Source organism: Danaus plexippus, chromosome 5 (assembly GCF_018135715.1).
Source record: "Danaus plexippus chromosome 5, MEX_DaPlex, whole genome shotgun sequence".
Taxonomy (NCBI): Eukaryota; Metazoa; Arthropoda; class Insecta; order Lepidoptera; family Nymphalidae; genus Danaus; species Danaus plexippus.
This window is the reverse complement of record NC_083539.1, coordinates 5985122-6004141: the sequence shown is the minus strand read 5'-3', so window position 1 is coordinate 6004141 and position 19020 is coordinate 5985122. Positions and strand designations below refer to the sequence as shown.

At 35.0% G+C, this 19020-nt stretch overlaps 1 protein-coding gene and 1 long non-coding RNA gene across 2 annotated transcripts in view; one reads left to right on the top strand and one right to left on the bottom strand.

Moving 5' to 3' along the window:
- Positions 1 to 19020, bottom strand: part of LOC116769200 (homeotic protein ultrabithorax) — a 71135-nt gene that overhangs the window by 29947 nt on the left and 22168 nt on the right. The gene's annotated exons all lie outside the window — the stretch shown is intronic.
- Positions 2653 to 19020, top strand: part of LOC133320401 (uncharacterized) — a 35040-nt gene continuing 18672 nt past the window's right edge. The window contains exon 1 of the long non-coding RNA XR_009753772.1: positions 2653 to 2802. This is a non-coding gene — a long non-coding RNA (uncharacterized LOC133320401). The remainder of the gene's footprint in view (positions 2803 to 19020) is intronic.

The following is a 19020-nucleotide window of genomic DNA, read 5'->3' as shown; positions in this document are numbered from 1 at the left end:
ACGCAAACGATACAAGTGTTACATGTGTCAATTGGTCCGATATGCATAAACGGTTATGAATTATGTAAAGATTCGCACCGAGCTCACTGAACACACTGGACGGACGATGAATAACACTACCAACAACAGAACGCATTCATATAGGTATAAGGTATGTACAGTATTTAACGCAATAAAGCTGAACAGATATTTATAAATTCTATTAACAAACAAAACTTTTATAAATTAATTCTGAAACGTATGTACCTATATCTAATTCGTAAAGTAAATATAATAAACTTAATTTGGAATGTGAACGTAATTGAAACGCTCCGACGCGGTTACTAAATTCCATTTGAAATTTGAATTTTAATAAAACATAACATGTTCGTGTATTCATACGTCACGTCAATGCTTGTTTCCATGGCCTCTATGTCCGCAATTTACGTCCCTCGTGGGAGACGAAGAGTAATGTCATTGTAGGGAGAAAAAGTAAAAAAAAATACTACGACTCGACCAACAAGTTCAGCCAATTATAACTGACAAGCGCGCTCGCAATTTGAGGCTCACGTATTCAACTACGATACAGTTCCTTAGTCTCGATACGATTCTTGAAGTCTTATTACGTTTAATTACAGTTATTTACAACCAAACGGCCGTCATAAGACATAAGATAACGCTAATGAGATGCAAATAAATTGAGAATTCATTTTTAAATTCTATTATCTCCATACCTTCATTAAAGAAACATTCGAAATGTAAAAAGTGACTGGAAATGAATCATGGTGTGCGATCCTCGTGAAATATTACTCCCGAGCTGGCACCATAAAGCAACGCCGTGACACACAGATACAACGATAGCAACACTGGCCTGACAGACACCAGGGAACGAGAACGCTTACAGAACAAACACAGGGTGTTCCTTTATATATAATTATTATAATATCATTAATATAATTACACATATCGGTGCTGTTATTAGAATATAATAAGTAGAATAAAGCTGGAGTAAGCTTCTAATGAAATAGTGGGCGTGTTGGACCAGTAAGAAATGATGGAAAAACCAGGGTCGTATAAAAATAAAAAGTTTTTATCAATGGTATTTTAATGTAACCTTCATTTGAAGTTGGTACGCTTCTCTTAAATGTTAGACATTATTTAAGAACCTCTGTGACTAAGACAAATCCTCGGGAGCAACCTATAAGCGACTCCCACATATATTATTCAGAAACCCTGGGACGTAATGAAGCAATTATATATCGATATTTTTATGCATAAAATACTTGGCTTATATCTGGCCAGGGCGATGGAACTCAAATAAAACAAAGCGGAGGTTATTGTTGGCTCGGGTTGGTGTGTGAGTGTCGGTTATCGAGGTTTTAAACCGACGCGCGACACGCCGAGACATCGACAAGATTTATCACCTCACTAGCACACCGCTCATTTGTATTTCACTGAAGAAATAAACATCGCTGGACCGAAATGATAGAATGCCGTTTCCAGATGATTATCGAATGATCTGTGCTGTGTCGCATAAATACCGAGATGCAATGATCTAACTAGCCAACAGGATGAGGTGTGAATTATTTATTTTCCAGTTGCATTTTTCTCACTCAGAATGCGGATGTTGCTGATTTATATATGACTTTATATGTACCTACGTTCTAAACAACTAGTTTTTTCACCGTCCTCTTCTAATAGCGATATTATATCTTTTAAGATCTAAATAAAAATAACAAGAGTATTACTGATTGCATAATAAAGTATTATGAAATGAATGGGCTGACATAGAGACACAGTTTAATTTATGTGTTTCAGTATACACATTCACTTAAATAACGTATTGATAGTGTTTTTAAGCACGCCATTCATGCCTATACTAATAATAATTTACTTTATATACTAATAAGATATTTTAAATATATATTTCCTTTTAATATTAAGAATGTTTATCAAAGTATATTATTATTTTTCAAAATTTTAATAATTCAACTTTAACATTATAAGTTAAATAAATATTCAGATGACCCTATCAATGTTGGTTTCTTTGTTTTTGCTACTATACAATGTTATGGACATTGTTCTAGGAAACTCATCCTAAGCTGGTTTTGGTCTGGTTTGCTTATTTCTTTATTCCAGCTCATTTTTAAATAAGATGCCATCCATTTATAGGGTGCAGGGAAATAGATTTTAACATGAACTAGCTTAGTTTATTCCAAAATGATTAAATGTAAATATAAATCCAGAGATTTTCATAAGACTATGATAAATATGATTTCAAATAGTCTCATCGGCAGAAATCTTTTTGGGATAATTCAAGTTAATAAAGACGCGAAAAATAAAATACCCATACGTGATATATGATTCTAAATATATTGGATAAAGTTAGTGATAAGGTATCCACACTTTCATTCGTACATTTGGCTGATAAGACGGGACTAATACGCCCTTAGCATTTATCTTTAAGATTAATGAGCCAATTTTCTTAGTTGGCTATAAAAAGAATTGCCACAGTGACCTCGCTACGTTGACGTTCCTAACGCTACAAATTAATGCATTAGATATGTATATATATATTAAAAATTTCATTCGCATATAATTTTCATAAATTAACTGCTTATGTTACTTTAGATTAAATTAAATATTAACTCATATCAATTATGTATTTATTAAAGGGCATTTGGAAGTTCAACAAATTGGTGTTTGGGGATTCTTCACAAAATATATGAAAACGGAAAGTATCAAAAAAGCAATTATAAAGACAAATTTTCCCCTATCCCTTGGGCGGGCCATAAGGAAAGAAATTGGATTAAACTGTCAAAGGTAAAATAAAAAATGTTCATATTATTTATCTTCCCCGAGTCTGCGAAACATCAAATTTCTTTGCGTATTCTCAAATAATTTTGGTTATATTATTTCTAATGATAAAGAGATACAGTTTCAAACTGTGTAAAAAGTAAATATTATTCAGATTGACGTCACACCTCCAATATTATCGTATTTGCATTTAAAATGGTAAGTAAACATAGAGTGGAGTGTTTTATGAATGGACGAGCATGTTTATGAGTCGTTTTATGACCTGGCAGGCGTAAGGATCGCTCGTAAAATTAATTGTATGGCGGTTAACCTTTTAGTAACTTTTATTTACAAATTGATATTATTTGTTTCCATAACAAAGATTTTATAGTCAAACACTTTTTACAAATGAATCTTTTATTATATTGATACACATATAACATCAATATAAACATAAAATGTGTATATAAATCTGATGTACGGCGCGCTTAACTTATTTTTGTTTGAAGGCAGGCAGGATAGATGATCCAATTCCAAATTATGTCTATCTTGGGAATTAACGTCGGAGCGGGGAAACCAGTTTATCCAAAAAAAGTGCGGGGTTGAGCAATGGTGGGAGGGGTTTACGTACGGATGGAAGTTATTTTGGAATTATGATTCCGGATGCGTTCCCGGGCGCCGCGTGTTTCACGCCTCGTTTCGTTGTAATATCGGTCGCTTGCAACCGTTTAAGCTGCACCGGAGCAATATTTGCGTTAAAATATTTACACTATGACTTTAGTTCGGAACGGAAATAAATCGCCAAGAGATCCCGGCGAGTTCATTTAGCTGTTGACTGTTAATTCATTTGAATCTTCAAAGACTACTGTATATTGATGTTATTTATGTAGCCGATCCATATCACGACTATGTTGCGAGCGAATGAAATGCTGCTGTTATTTTCGCTATAGCTAACAAACAAAGTTATCAATAAGCTGTAAACATTGAGACCATCTGTTTCTTTATTTAGAACATCTACCAGAAAACGTTACGGTGATTTTCCCCAACAATAACTTTGATACCAAATTAAATAGTCTACCTAAAAATGCAGGTCGTGTGTTTTAATAGGGTGTCACAGGGTTCTTAAGTATTCCGCCGGCCCACCCCACAATACCCAGTCTCCTTAGTCTGGCACATCCTCCCCTTGATATATTAGTCCCAGTTCGTCGTACATAATTTTGTGGAGGGTGGTATCTCCCTTTACCTCCATCGCCCGCCAGCGAAACGTCCGATCTGTACAATACGGCGGTTTGTTTATTGGCATATAATAAGCACGAAATTTATGTACCTATGCGTAACACATCATTAATCCTATCTAATTAGCATTAGTAAAAATTTAAACGTATAAAATATCAAACTATTTTTGTTATCATTTCATAATGAATGTTACTAACGAAAATTAATTTACAAGGAACATATCATCACGCATGATTGTCCATTATAACAGTTTAATTCGCTATATTTGAGTTAACTATTACCGAAATCCCAGTCAACATATAGCTGATGATGGTTAATGCAGTCAATAAATTAGCTTATATGCTCTGACCCTTGACAGGTTATTGAGATCAGATATGAGTTGTAACTATTGTGAACCTACCTTCTTGATTTCATACTTTTCAATTCTAATATTTAATGTTATAATTTGGAATTAAGTTAACCAAGAGAAGTTCAACAATATGAATGTCAAAATAGTGTGGTTAGTTGTAGATTAGTAGTTATGATTCTATTGTCATTCACTTTAACGTATGAGTGCTGTTATATCTAAATAAAAAAATAGTGTTATATTTAAATAAAAAAATAGAATAAATAGATACATATTAGGTGCCCCACTATGTACAATTTATTTAAATTAGGTTTCCTCACTTAATTGTGAGATTTCTTAGAAAAGTTACAATGAAAGTAAAATTTCTTAGTATACATTTAAATAAAACGGTTTGTTCAACTAGAAACATATATTTTGTGGTAGAGCTACATAGTAAAATCTCATTAGCAATACACAAGAGAACGATCTATCTGTTGCGGTCACGTGTGCCTCTATACTACTTACGTTATTGCAACATTCAATACATTCAGTACTGGCTGTAGACACTAGACAATTTTAAATCGAATTTACTATCTATATTTATGACAATTCGGTAACCCCACAACATTCACCAAATTTGGTACAACATGACAAATTATACTAATGTGTCATATAATTCCATTAGTTAAATTAGTAAAGATTTCCCTTCCCGTCTTGGTAACTTATTTGTCATATACTATAGGGACGTTTCTGCCAAGGGCCAAACGACTAAGTCACTTCATTGCGTGCGCAATAAATTCTAATTTTGGGTAATGTGCGGTGCGCTGTTAAAATAGTGTGTAACCGGGGTCAATAAAATTATACATAAATTTGATATTATACTGGATAAAATCTAAAATTAGGTACATATTTTCACATTATTAAATGTAGATAACCGCATAATGCGTTCCAGGTTTTAGAATTGATAGGTGTTTGCATTTTGCGGATAATTAAGTTACGTTATTAGTTTTAAAAAGGCGCGCTCCATTGTTTGGTACAAATGTTTGAGAGGCGTTAAATTAAATTTTAATAAGCCTATTGAGTAATTAGAAAACAATATAAAGCTGGTCGTATATCAGCGCCCACGTGATGTCACGGTGAGCCTCTGTGCTTTATGACGGTCCTTCGTTCAGAGAAACAATAGCAAGTATGGTGATGTTGTTTTAAACATAATATAGGAAAGAAATCATAATATAAAGCTTCACAATTTACAATTTCTTTGACTTATTTTACTGGTTAATAGCTATTATAAAATTATGGATAAAGATGAAAATATAATTAAAATAAATCAAAATGTTATTACGGTGTTGATTTGTTTACAATAAGCCACGAGAGCTCACACTTGAACTTAATCCTTGTGAGTGTTTACTTGTAGCGTCCTCGGTCTCGTGAAATTGAACTATCCTGGCGCTGAATAAAGACTGATTGTTGATAAGATAAAGATTACAAAATGTGATTAAGGTTTTGCAACATTATAATAAATTTAACGTCAATATTTTTGTTCTCGTAACAAGTTTTTCATAACTATCATTAAAATATCTACTTTGTACATTTTTTCCTCAACAAAAAAAAACACCATTAACCGCACCGTGGTGTTGATAACATTTAATTGGACAATTATATTATTTTTCCATATATTTATTAATTACTGTAATTGTGATTTCAATGAATCATATTCTCGCCATTTATAATTTAATAGCTTTCTTAATATTATTAGCATATACGAGTTATGTAAGTCATATTTATTAAAATGCAGTCTTAATACTCATAAGCAATAAATAATAAAAGTTACAAATACATATTTATTTGGTGCCTTAAATTAAAAGAGCAAGGCTCGCGTGCATAAAGCATGCATCCCACTAACCAGTCATACCAACCAAGCATCCGACCATCCAACCATCCAACTAAATTATTTAACGTCTTCATTCCCCGTGGCGCACGCATCGCATGCCGACACGCGGATGTATAGATACATGAACTTGCAAAAGTTCCTACATAATTTTAACAACATTTGCAAGTATAAAGTCTGACGTCTATAACATCCTTTATTAAACCGTCAGATTTTGGCACGACCACTCTGCGACCGGCATCCTTATAATGTTTATATATGCTTCAGTTACGGAATTCATTTCTGTTGGAAGATTAAATTGTTTCACAAATATTAACTGTAATCCAATATAAAGCCAATAAAGCATAACTGACTTCAACTGTAGTATATTATTTAATATTAAAGATCTTAAGGTAAACGGGTGGAGTGCCTGCAATTCCGCGATAAGGCTCACACCCACCACCTTCTTTTCGGGGGTGGAAGCCTTAAGAGCCGCCATACTTCAAATTGCGTTTAACTTAGATAGCTAGTTTGATACATTGCCTCCATTATTGCATATCAAAAGGTGTTTGATAAGACACTGGTTATATATGACAGTTTTTATGTCTCCTTATTGGTTGTAGAAAAATATGACGCTTAATGTCACATTAATTATGTGTAATTCTGTTCTATATTCATATTATTCATTTAAAAATAATACTAAGCTTTTAATTGTATATATTATTGTAAAATAATGCTTTTATTACTGGTAGTGAAACTGCTCCTATATCACTCAGGCCCTGTACCACGGACAGAACAGCCTGTGTACTACGACACTGGACATGGTGACCACGTGTTCACGTCACTGTGATTTGATAAAACTGCCATCTTGTGACACCTTTATAGTTTATTAGGTGAAAAGTCATTGGTGTTCTTGGGGATAATGCAATAGAAGAGGCTAATGAATCTGCTTGTGTCTTATTGGCTAGAAAGCAGTGTAAAGATGAAAAAGAAAACGAAAGACATTTAGTTGTTTACTATAGAATGTTTATTTTAAACGTACATTTGTAACTTTTTCATTAAAAGATCAAACTACGAGGATGTTTTGTTTTCCGTACTGTTGCTTTATTTATTATAGAATATGCAGGAATTAATGACTATCAATAAATAAAATTTAATACATTGCAGAACTACATTGGAAACTCAAAACAGCAGTAGGTACCTATCGCTGGACAGATTAAACATCGGGGCCAAATGAACATGCGATAATTTATCGCGCGTGCCCCGTGTGTATTAGCTGTATCCGACTAATGCCGGCTTTCGATATTCGGTGCTCGGTCGCGATTCGATATTTACGAGCCAACGAGTCGCATTAGACTGTCCGCCCGTAGGTAAATTAGCACAGATGCCGGCCACTGTTACTGTGATTCATTCCAAATTGGCTTTTCAGCGGGAAAAAACGAAGCGCTGCGGTAGACGCTATCTAGGGATAGCAACTAAATAGCTTTTAAAAGAGTTGCATTTTATTTTCCTTTCTCATCCAGCAAGAGTAAACAGTAAATGAAGAAAGAAAACTCTAACGACTTTCATTGAGTTGAGTTCTGAGTTGCTTTTATTACTCTTAGAAATTGATTCGGCTCCTTAGGCATTGATGAACTGAAAATGAGACTTAATGTGAATATAATAGAATAGTAAAACAATCATAATATGTTAATAATAAATGCTATTATAAAATAGAAACAAGATATTAATTCATACACATTTGCTATCATAAACTATTGATACGGGCGTTTCTTAACTCAATTGTGATTATTATCTACAGGACCGCCTTTACGCGGCGTAGATATAGTAACTATTCCCTGTTGAACGAGCGTTTAAATTTGCCGTGTAATTTGATTTGTTGGATTCATGTGACAAAACGATTTTTTTTTTTATCTTAAATGTTGCAGTAAAAATATAAACATTTTAAAACAAAATTATTTTGACTACGTTTAAATGTCTCTCTCATAATATATTACCGAAAATATCTTGTAGATAAGAATGAAATAAAAGCCGTACAACGATGAAGAGCGAGTCTCATTTTTAATGAACTGCAAATGACAGCGCATGAAATGCACAAATGTTGCATTTCCCAATAATGAACCGGGAAAATTACCTTTAGTATAAATAATCCGTGCCAAAGGGTGGATTCGATGAGCCGGTACTGCAAATCACGCCCTCCCCACTATACCCCCCACTACTGTCGTCGATAAATAAAATTCACGTTTTAACAATAAAATGCATTTTCCGCAAATGCTCCCGGTGAATTATTGTCCGGGCTTTACGAGCTTAAAATTATATGGGCACGTGAAATTTTCGATCTCGATAATGTATACGCTCTGTATCGCGACGCACTATTTTCTGACGTTACTGTTTTTATATTGGAAATTTAAATTACTTTTATTAATGTGGCAATGCATTATTTATATTCTCCAATTGCTCTATAAATAACTGGAATATCCGTCGCAGCCACATAGTACAAATTACATTTATTTCGGTGGACCGTCTAAAAACTACAACTCCCCAAAATAACACGTCACGTAGCGACCCTAAAATACTTATGAAACATTTCCCAGAGGAAAAAAACAATGTTTTATTTCCAACAAAAATAGATCACACACCCGCTTGATGGAGAACCAATAGCGTCCCTGCGGCAGATGGCGACACAGCACAGATAGCAGAAATATGAATTGTGGCTTTCGATATTTGTCACTTGAATTACAACTCCCGACGGATAGACTCTGCTGGACTGCCTCACACCTCGTTTGGATGATCTATTTTTTGACCAATTTTTTGGGATTTCACCTTTCTATCTTTGGTGTTTTATGTAACTCGATACTATTTTCTATTTACATATAATGGATATTTGCTGGCAAACTTACATAATCGATTAGAACACATTAAAATAAATATACCGCCACCATCGAAACCCTTCCGTATTCAGAGAGAATTTAAAGTATTTCTATGTAAGGGGTGGTGTAAATATTCTCGCCTTGCATCTTAATAGAGTGTAACATTTCTAGGATAAATTAAATATTTCGGTCCTATGTAGTGTACCCTAGTTACGCATAGCGAAAACAATGCTCCCCAATTTAGGGGTTATTATAAGTGATATAATTTGTTTGTTCCTTACTATTGGATGATTTAGGTATTTATACAGAAACGTCTCTCACAAATATATATATAGAATAAACCATGTTTATAAATATTAATCATATATTATTCCATCTCTAAACCATATTTTTGTTAGGTATCGAGTATGAGCCATATTCTGTTTACAATACGTCCTGTTTTTGAGTAATTCATAACAATACTAGAAGTTGAGTTAAGGGAAAAGCGTATACAAGTCGAAAACTCGTTGCGCCACGTGCGAATGATTCATAGTCGTCCCTTAATTAAAGAAGATTCTAATTGTATCGGATGTCTCGGAAACGAATATAATGCACTCCTATGTTGGGGTTAGTACTCGAAAATTTATATTTAGGAGCTGTGTCGAAATACGGGTTTGCGTGTTTTATCTATCTTCTGGATATTGGCACGGTATGTCCAATAGCAGTCCATTCTTCTTCTTCTTCCTGGCAATTATCCCAGCATTAGCCAGGGTCTGCCTTCCTGCTCAAACTCCTCCACTTTGCACGGTCTTTAGCATCCGCGGTGGTAAGTCCATTGGCTCTCATGTCCTGCTTCACGGTGTCCAGCCATCGCTTTCTTGGGCGTCCTGGGGGTCTTGCTCCAGGGACCGTCATATCAAGGCAAATTTTTCCGACGTAGTTCTCAGGCCGGCGTGCAACGTGGCCATACCATCTCAGGCGACTCTCTTGAAGCTTATCCGCTACGTCACGGACTCCAAGACTACCTCGGATAAATGTGTTACGTATACGGTCAGCCCGCGTTACGCCACACATCCACCTCAGCATCTTCATCTCCGTGACGTGAAGCTCCTGAGTGTGCCTGGACAGAGTTGGCCAACATTCGCTTCCATATAAGAGAACCGGTCGGATTATGCTCTTGTATATTAGTCCCTTGAGCTTGGTAGGTATTCTGCGGTCGCAGACCACACCTGTGACCTCACGCCATTTCGCCCAAGCAGCGCTGATCCGGGCTTGGACATCGTGATCGATGCCTCCGGACTCATGCAGAATAGATCCAAGGTACCTGAACTTTTCCGACTTAACGGCTGGTTCAGGTCCTATATGGATAGTGCAAGAGTCCGGGCTTCCGCAAGCCATGTACTCGGTCTTCGTCACATTTAGTTTAAGACCACCGTTCTCAAGCGTACCCTTCCAGAGGTTCACTCTTCGCTCTAGCGTCAACCTGCTCTCATCAATGAGCGCTATGTCATCGGCATACATCATCAGCCATGGAGGCTGGTCCTGGATGTTAGCCGAGACAGTGTCCAGCACTACATTGAACAAGAAGGGGCTAAGAGCCGAGCCTTGGTGAACCCCTACTGAGATCGGAAAGGGTTTTGTATCGCCAACAGCAGTCCTAACCATTGAAACGGAATCGCGGTACATGTCTCTGATGATGTCAATATAGGCCTCAGGGATCCCTTTGAATCGCAATGCCCACCAGATACATTGACGAGGCACGCAGTCAAAGGCCTTCTGCAGATCTAGGAATGCGACATGCAGAGCTCTCCTTTTTTCCCTGTATGCCTCCATCAGAGTTCTGATGGCAAAAATGGCGTCCATGGTGCCCGATCCTGGCTGAAATCCATACTGACACTCCGAGACAGTACACTCTCGGCGGAGCCTGAGGTCGATCATACGCTCAAAGAGCTTCATGGTGTGACTCATGATCTTAACGCCCCTATAACTACCACAATCTTGAACACTGCCCCTGCCTTTGTATATAGGGGTAATGTAACTATAACGCCACTGATGTGGCATAGTCCCAGTGTTCAAGACGCGGTTAAAAAGGTCCGTCAGTATGAGCACACCAAGAGAGCCCAATGATTTCCACGCTTCGATCGGAATATCGTCAGGTCCCACCGCTTTCCGATTCTTCATGCGTCGAAGACAATTCCGAGTTTCGTCAGGTGTTATCGGGGCAATAAGTCCAAGATTAGGAGGTATTTCGGTAGGAAGACTGCACGGGTGCTGAGTATTTAGCAACTCCTTGAAGTAGCATCTCCATCTCTCCTTGATCCATCCATCTCTCCGTGATCGTCTAGTGGTTAGGACCCTACGTTGTGCAGTCCATTGTTCTCACGAAATATAAAATTTATTACTATTATTTTAGTCTCTGATAGCTATGCATATTTAATTTTGTTACTTCATTTCTCATTACAGCAACTTTATTGGGTTAGATTCTGTTTAGCAATAAAGAAACGAAACTCCATTTAACAAAACTTGAAACGCACTTAATCCAGTAAATTCATTTTGCGTATAAAGCCAAGCTGCCGCCGACTTAAAATATCTTTCTTAATTACAAAAGCCTTTGTTGAACGTATCTGATCTATGTAAACAGACGGGGCGAATGTTTTAAATAGCAACCCAACAAATAGGTTCCGGTTGGGAGAAATAAGCGAAAGTTCTTAATGAAAGAAAATTTAAAGGATTTGGTCCTCGACTTGATGAATTACTTTAACTGATAGGTACCTACGTTCTAAATGAGATTTCATAAATTTTGCTTTTTATTTCTGAATTGTACTAATTATTGTTCAAATTATTGATAGGTACCTACAGCTCCAAATAGAATATTGTATAAAAAAACTAGCCTAGCCACATAGAATTTTCCAAATGATTCAATTTCCATATAACCAAATTGTATTCGAATTGGCTGCTTTAGTGAACAGTGTTACTGGTGTAGGTTGAAGGTAGTTCATTTAGTGAACAATAGGCGGTCTGCCCCATCGGCCCCGAAGCGACACTGGATAAATTGAGTCGAGTTGTGGCGCCCTCTGTCGGAAAATCGTGGAAATCGATTTAAGCATCCTGAATGTGATGCCTTATCTCGATCGAAAGATTTAATCCATATTTAAAGGGAATTTAGTTGTGATTCTCAGAAATTTCAATATAACGTGAGAGAAATCTGATAGAAACTAAGAAAGTAACTTTTACATTTAACGTTAACAAATTGTCAATTATGAGCAAAAAACGAGTACTTAAGATTATTATTGCGATAAAATTAAATTGGTGATTTATATCCATCATATCACGCTAGCTTGGAACACGAAACCTTTAGATGTATACTTGAATATAATATTAAATATTAATTAGTATTCTCAATCGTTATGACATTCCGGTATTAAAATTGAAAATCTATTAATACAAAATAAAGGCTATTACCGTAAACGGCAGCCGCAAGAAGTTTACTCAATCTAAGAAAAGTTTACACAATCACCTCGGATTGCTTTCCGATATTTACTGTTTGATTTTTTCCCCTCTTCCGGATTCGAAACGAGGAAGAGGCGTGCACCGGTGATAGTAATAGTCTTACCGTAACCTTCCTAATTAACAATTCACCCTATCTATGAGCAGCTACTTGATTATTTTAAGAGCTTCTATACTGTACAGGAAATTATTATAAAGGGTCTTAATTTTTTTTTTCCTTCTATATTTCGGTTTAAATGAATATTATTTTACTTGTGCAACCTACTGCATTATATTTATAAGAATTGTTTTTGTTTTTAAATAGATCGACATACAAGGGCAGGCTTTGTTAAACGCCGGACCCTTCATGTTCTATTTCACTATCTTAGATAAGCAAAAAATGTTTCAATTTTGCTTAAGTTTATTGAATTAATCATGCGCAAATATTTATCGATGGGGATGTCAGGATGGGGTCACAATTTATTGTAAACTATGATACATAGGTAACTTATGTACATTGACGGTAGCAATCAGACAAATTGGCTCCAACCAAGCCCCTCTGGACGAATTAATCAGATTCGTAGGTTTCTTACTAAAACCACTTTACTTGAGAAATATGACATGTAACATCAAATAGAAACTACAACAGTGAGCAAGCTGGTTCGTTCAAACATCGTTACTTACGATCTCGATACATTTTTGCTGACGATATTATAAAAGGAGTTGATAAAGATAAGGTTACAAGCACTTTACCATTTTTGTCTTAAATATATATATAATTATTGAATGGTGACAAACACGTTGTTATTATTTTATTATGACAAATTAAATATGGTGTCTCATCACAGATGCCACTGGCTTTACACATCCAAAGCATAACCAATAAAAAACATTGAAAAGTAAAAAAAAATACACTTAAAAGGAAGTTCTTTCCTGATGCATTCGCTAAGAGCATGTGTGTCTAAGAATAAATATTCAACAAATCCACCTTTAAATAAACAGTATAAGGGAATAACGTTTTTGCCTCATTCCCAGTAAACGATGCTTAAGATATTTATTGGGGGATGAATTGAGTTTTTAGATATTACAGCATCGTCTCGCCTCTTTCTGTACTATAAATACGTTTAGAAATGTCTGAGACGTTTATCTTTTGTCATATTTATGATGGAAGGGAAACCTACTGCAACGTGACACAATGTTCTATACCTACTTATTCACATTGAAAAATATTCACGGTTTTATTATAGGAAAAGATTAATGACAATATTTTTTTAAAGTCAATTAACATTATCTCTTTCTCTATAGGGTTTACTTATGCAGGAATAAATAACAACAATGTTGCACCACAACCCTCTTATAGACTTAATCCATTTTCAAGAGAAAAACTGATCAGGCAATTAGAAGAAAGCCGGCAGTCTCAACTGCGGGCTAATCACAAATTAATGAGGTCTTGTACCGTAGTGTCGCGGCGCGATGATAATTCCACGCCCTGCCGCGCTAAGAATATCATCAATTATGGTGAAGCCACCCTCACTGAGCCCTGAAGGCACCCCTTTGTCACAATCTAGTGGCTATATCCAGATACAGGCAGATTTATAACTTTTATTTAGTCGCCTAAACCATGTGCAATTATTAGGTAGGTACTTAATTTGCCTTACATAGCGAAGGGTATTATTTTCAAAAAGCAATTTCTTCGTAATGTATTCTTCCTTTTTGAAAGGATATATCAAATATATCATAGATAGATTTATTGAACTAACTACTTTAACATCAATAATGTGTGAATTTAATATGTTTTTTCTATATATAATTATTAATATCTACCAAACATTTCATTATGAGTTTTGAATTGTTTCAAATGTGTTGTAGTTATTATAGACCAAGACCCTGTTCTATGAGTTACAGCCCTTAAGCAGTTGTTGTAGCGACACTAAATGCTTCCGCCCAAACCGCAGTTGATTTGTTGTTTAGTACAAGAGTTAGTATCTGTTCGAAACATTGCCAACCATATGCCACCTGATTTACGTAAACTAATAAATGTCTAAAGATTGATGTATTGGGTTCGGATCATTAAAATATGACTCTGTTTATAATTCAGGGTCAATTCAAGCACGCTCCCCAATATTAACCATAAATAAGTCTGCCTCTTTTGTATTGAAAGCCGAGCTGCCTGTAATGTAAGTTTTTAAAATAAAACTAAAAACATTTTCAGCATTTCCATTGCGGAAAAAGTGAACGCTTGATTTGTATATTTATTTGGAATAGGTAAGAGTTTTATTGGTAGATTGTAATTTAGGCAACTTCACCCTAAACTGGCTCACGTTGCTATGCCATGAATATAAATTGTGATAAATTCCTCGCGGGATGAGGAGGAGCGTGAGGTACACGAACGCCGAGGGGGTTTCTTCTTAAAAATAACTTTTGTCAAGGAAATTCGGTCGGGCCGCGAGATTTATAGAAAGGTAGTGTCACCCCAGTAATTAGTTTTTAACTAGTTCTGATAAGGGTTCTCTACTTTATACCCAGTTTATAAATCCAAAAATACTAGGGTGACTTAAAAAGTTTAAGATGTTCACTGCGTAATCTGCAGGAATCTTTTTGGTCTCATATTTTTGAATGTTCTCTTAGTGAAAATAATGCTTTTTAATTACAACTTCTTCCAAACCTTCAATTGTAAGTAGAATAGATGTGTAAAAATATTACCCGTCACAATGCATGGCTATGGTTGATTTATAATAAATAAAAAAGTTCTTCTTAGAAACTTCTTTTGTGTTCGGAGAAAGTTCTGTAAAAAAATGAAGGTGCTACGAAAAAAGCAATTTTCTAGCTCAGGTGTGTGAGATGTTCTTTATCTAACTTTGCATCCGAACTGCTTTGTTTATGACGGCATATTTTTTCTAAGTTTTGAACATTTTATTACCTTGTAACGTGAGCTCACTGTTTTGTTACATCTAAACACCGACAATGGCGGAACAATTGTTGTTTTGTAAACTACTTTTTTTAAATAACAACCTGCTACCTGTATTTTTAAAGTCAGTCATATCGCATAAATTAATGCCAAGTTACTGTTACTAAACAGTTAAAACGAGATGATAAATTACCCAAAACATAAAAAAAACAACAAATTCAATTGTTTAATAACTTAAAGCGTGCTTCATTTCATTTTAATGGAGATGGAAAATATAATTTGAAATACTTTTTATAATGTAACCGAGTGGGCCAAAAAAATGGTTGTCACCGTCTGGCGACGTACATTAACATGAAGGGTGTGAGGCGAGGAGGTCTTATCAGAAGGGCCTTTCCTGAGGGAGGGCCAAATAATGTGATATTGCTCGTTTGTGCGAAGCTCTATTTATCTATTAAAAAACGCGTGATTTACGTCAGCGTATAGGAAAGTTTCGGAAGTTTTTATTTTGTTCCTTCGTTTTTTGGCCAGTACACGAGATTGATATTTATTTTATCGCAATACTTCATTTTTAGTAAACAAAACAAGCGTTAGAAGTAAAACAATATTCTATTCAATAATGTTGTTGTGCTGAAACTCTTCTTAAACAAAAAAGGGCTATAATTTATGTGAAAGATTTATAGTTTTGTATCATATAACCTTTTTTTTTTACCTTTATTACTAGCAAAAAATTACAATTTAGTAAATAATGAAAATTTTACAACTGCCATTATGATCAGTATAACAAAGATATAAAGTCTAAAATTCCAATTAAGATTATGACGGTGTTGGGAGGTCTCGGTCAAAGTAAGGTTTGTCAGATAGAGCCCCGTCACGAGGATCACGACATGGCGTGGATTACCTTACAACTCCAGAACAAGATACTGGTTAATTTAAATTACTTATATTAATCATAAGGTGTATTTCTGCTTTACTCGCAAATAGTCCGTATTTTTGCATATTAGGTACGCGTTTTTTATCAAAATCTTATTTATTGTTACATTCCTACATATTCATAAAATATCCCCGAAATTTTTTTTTTTTGTTTGTTGCAATGCGTGCATTTTTCTGTTATTATAATGTGTAAAATTGGAAAAATACCGATTATGACGATATGTGGGCTGAAAATGACAGGTTTATTTTTCCATATATATATATGTATATATATATCATTAACATTTTGCTTACAACTTAAATATTTTCATTTGAGTAGATTTTGTAATATCCATTTCGCACATAAATTATATGTCTATTCAAAAACTTTAATTAACTAGAGTTTTTTATCCACCCCCAATTAACATAACGATTACGCTGTTACATTAAAATAAATTACATTAAGTCATCACATATAAAATGAACTCCGATGATAATTGCATCCGTAATAACACATTAAAGAACGAACATGTTTATTATCGAACGGGAATATTGGCTCGGTGCAGTGCTAAATTCGGCCGGACACCCGATACTATGGTATTATCTACCATTACCTATTTGTCACCGGATGAACAATGCGAACCCTCGTAACGCGTACTATCTTACTCAATTTGTCCATATAATTACCGGTCGAAAGAATTTAAGCGAATTTTTGCACCATAACAGGAAAAGTCCTGTAATGTTGGTAATTATGAAATGAGTAACATGTCGCGGTCAGATTTAATGCGTTTTACATTTCTGTTTTTGCATTTCTTTTGAATGTCTAAAAATATGATTACATATAATGTTGTTGTGTTTTTAATGAATACCAAAAAAGGATTTCATCTTTCGACCAATTTGTGCGAATTTGTTAACCCGATTACCACGACACAAATATAGAGGTTGTTTGTACGTAACCTATACTTTATTTGAACGTTTTGTAATTGCTATAAAGTAATCATTATTATTCTAAAAACGGTTTCCTAATACACCAAAAACTGGTTTAAATGGGATAAGTTCATATATTTATATGAAGGAAAATATGATGTTGATGGATAGTTATCATACGTGTAGCTAGCTACTGTTCTGTAGCGGGGTAGCTAATAAATAATACGAGAGAGAGTTAAGACCACCCAGTGTTCAGCAGAAATGTTTACGGCGTTACCCGAGCAGTATTGTGCCCACCTACGCTATATATTTTACTCAGCAAATTGCTCAGTTTGCTCAGAGTCTAATAACCACTTAATGAAGCCGGGACTTTTCCATATTTAAATTTTAATCAGGCCGTAGCAACGCCTCGTGTTGAAGCTCTGTTAGAGTAACTTTAGATGGCCAGCTTATTATGTTTATATAATAGATACTCACAATTATAACTTTACAGTGACAACAAAATATTTGACATTTGTAAGGCTAATTGACTTTAAAATTGTATGATTCTCGTAGAGTTACTTTACCGTTGAAGTTTTTGGCAGTTTGACTTACCTGTAACAAAAATGTACATATTTAAAATTAAATAGTTTTGCATAATGAAAACAAAAAATAATTTGAAGGTCATCAACGTTTTGCTTATACTAAAACTATAAAAAAATAATACGATAAACAAAATATAATTACGTACATTTTAAATATATTCCTTTTTTTATAGTATTCTTACTTATGAACATTATATCAAATTTGCCATTAACTAATTACATTCTTATTGGGTCACTGATTGGGTATAACCATTTTTGATTTAAACTATTTTTTAGATACTTAAATTCTGTTATATACATAAATAGTAATAGAGTAAAAAAATATTTTATTACTATGAGCTTTAATTAATAATACTTTTCATTCAAACTCGAACACATTTATAGACCTTGGATATGACAGTCAAAATTAACGGTGACCTCATGGCCAAACTAAATATACTCCCACAGCTGAGTTTTAGAGTCGGGTCAAATATCGATCTTTTTATCTCGATAAAACATAAATATATAGACGGGTGCAGACATTTCTTCGATTGCGTGAACATCTATATGAAATTAACATTTCAAATTAGTTTCTTAATCTAATATTATATTTTTAATATAATACGTGTGGCGTCACGCACACATAAAGTTCGAACTTTGGCACACTGCACCATAAATCAGTGGCGTTATGCGCCATGTTTCACGAGATCGTGCTCTCCCTATCGCTCTAGCATTATTTGTTATATCGTTATCCCATTCTAGCTTTAAGCAGGGTCCAGGGGTGGGGGCAGCTGTCTAGTCGTGACGTATTACTCAGCTGGCGGTCGCTCAGGTCAGTTCGCTCTGTACTGAAATATTACTGTTTTCTTTATTAACAGCAACCCGACCGAAACGTTGCTTTATAAAAACGTACTATACAATTGTATTTCTTTTTTATATCCAGCGAAAAACGGAGGAAGCTATAGCTAATGAAGGTCCTGATGCGAATATCGATATCGACATACGCGCTAATTACTTACGTGCCGTGCCATCGGCTTAATATATGCCAAGTAGGTTCCCAATGCAAATCGCAAGTTCGATTCCAGAATTGACAATGCGACTACAACTAAACGACCACCCACATTATTTTGATACAATCGTTACGTAAGTAACACAGCAATGCAACAGCGACAATC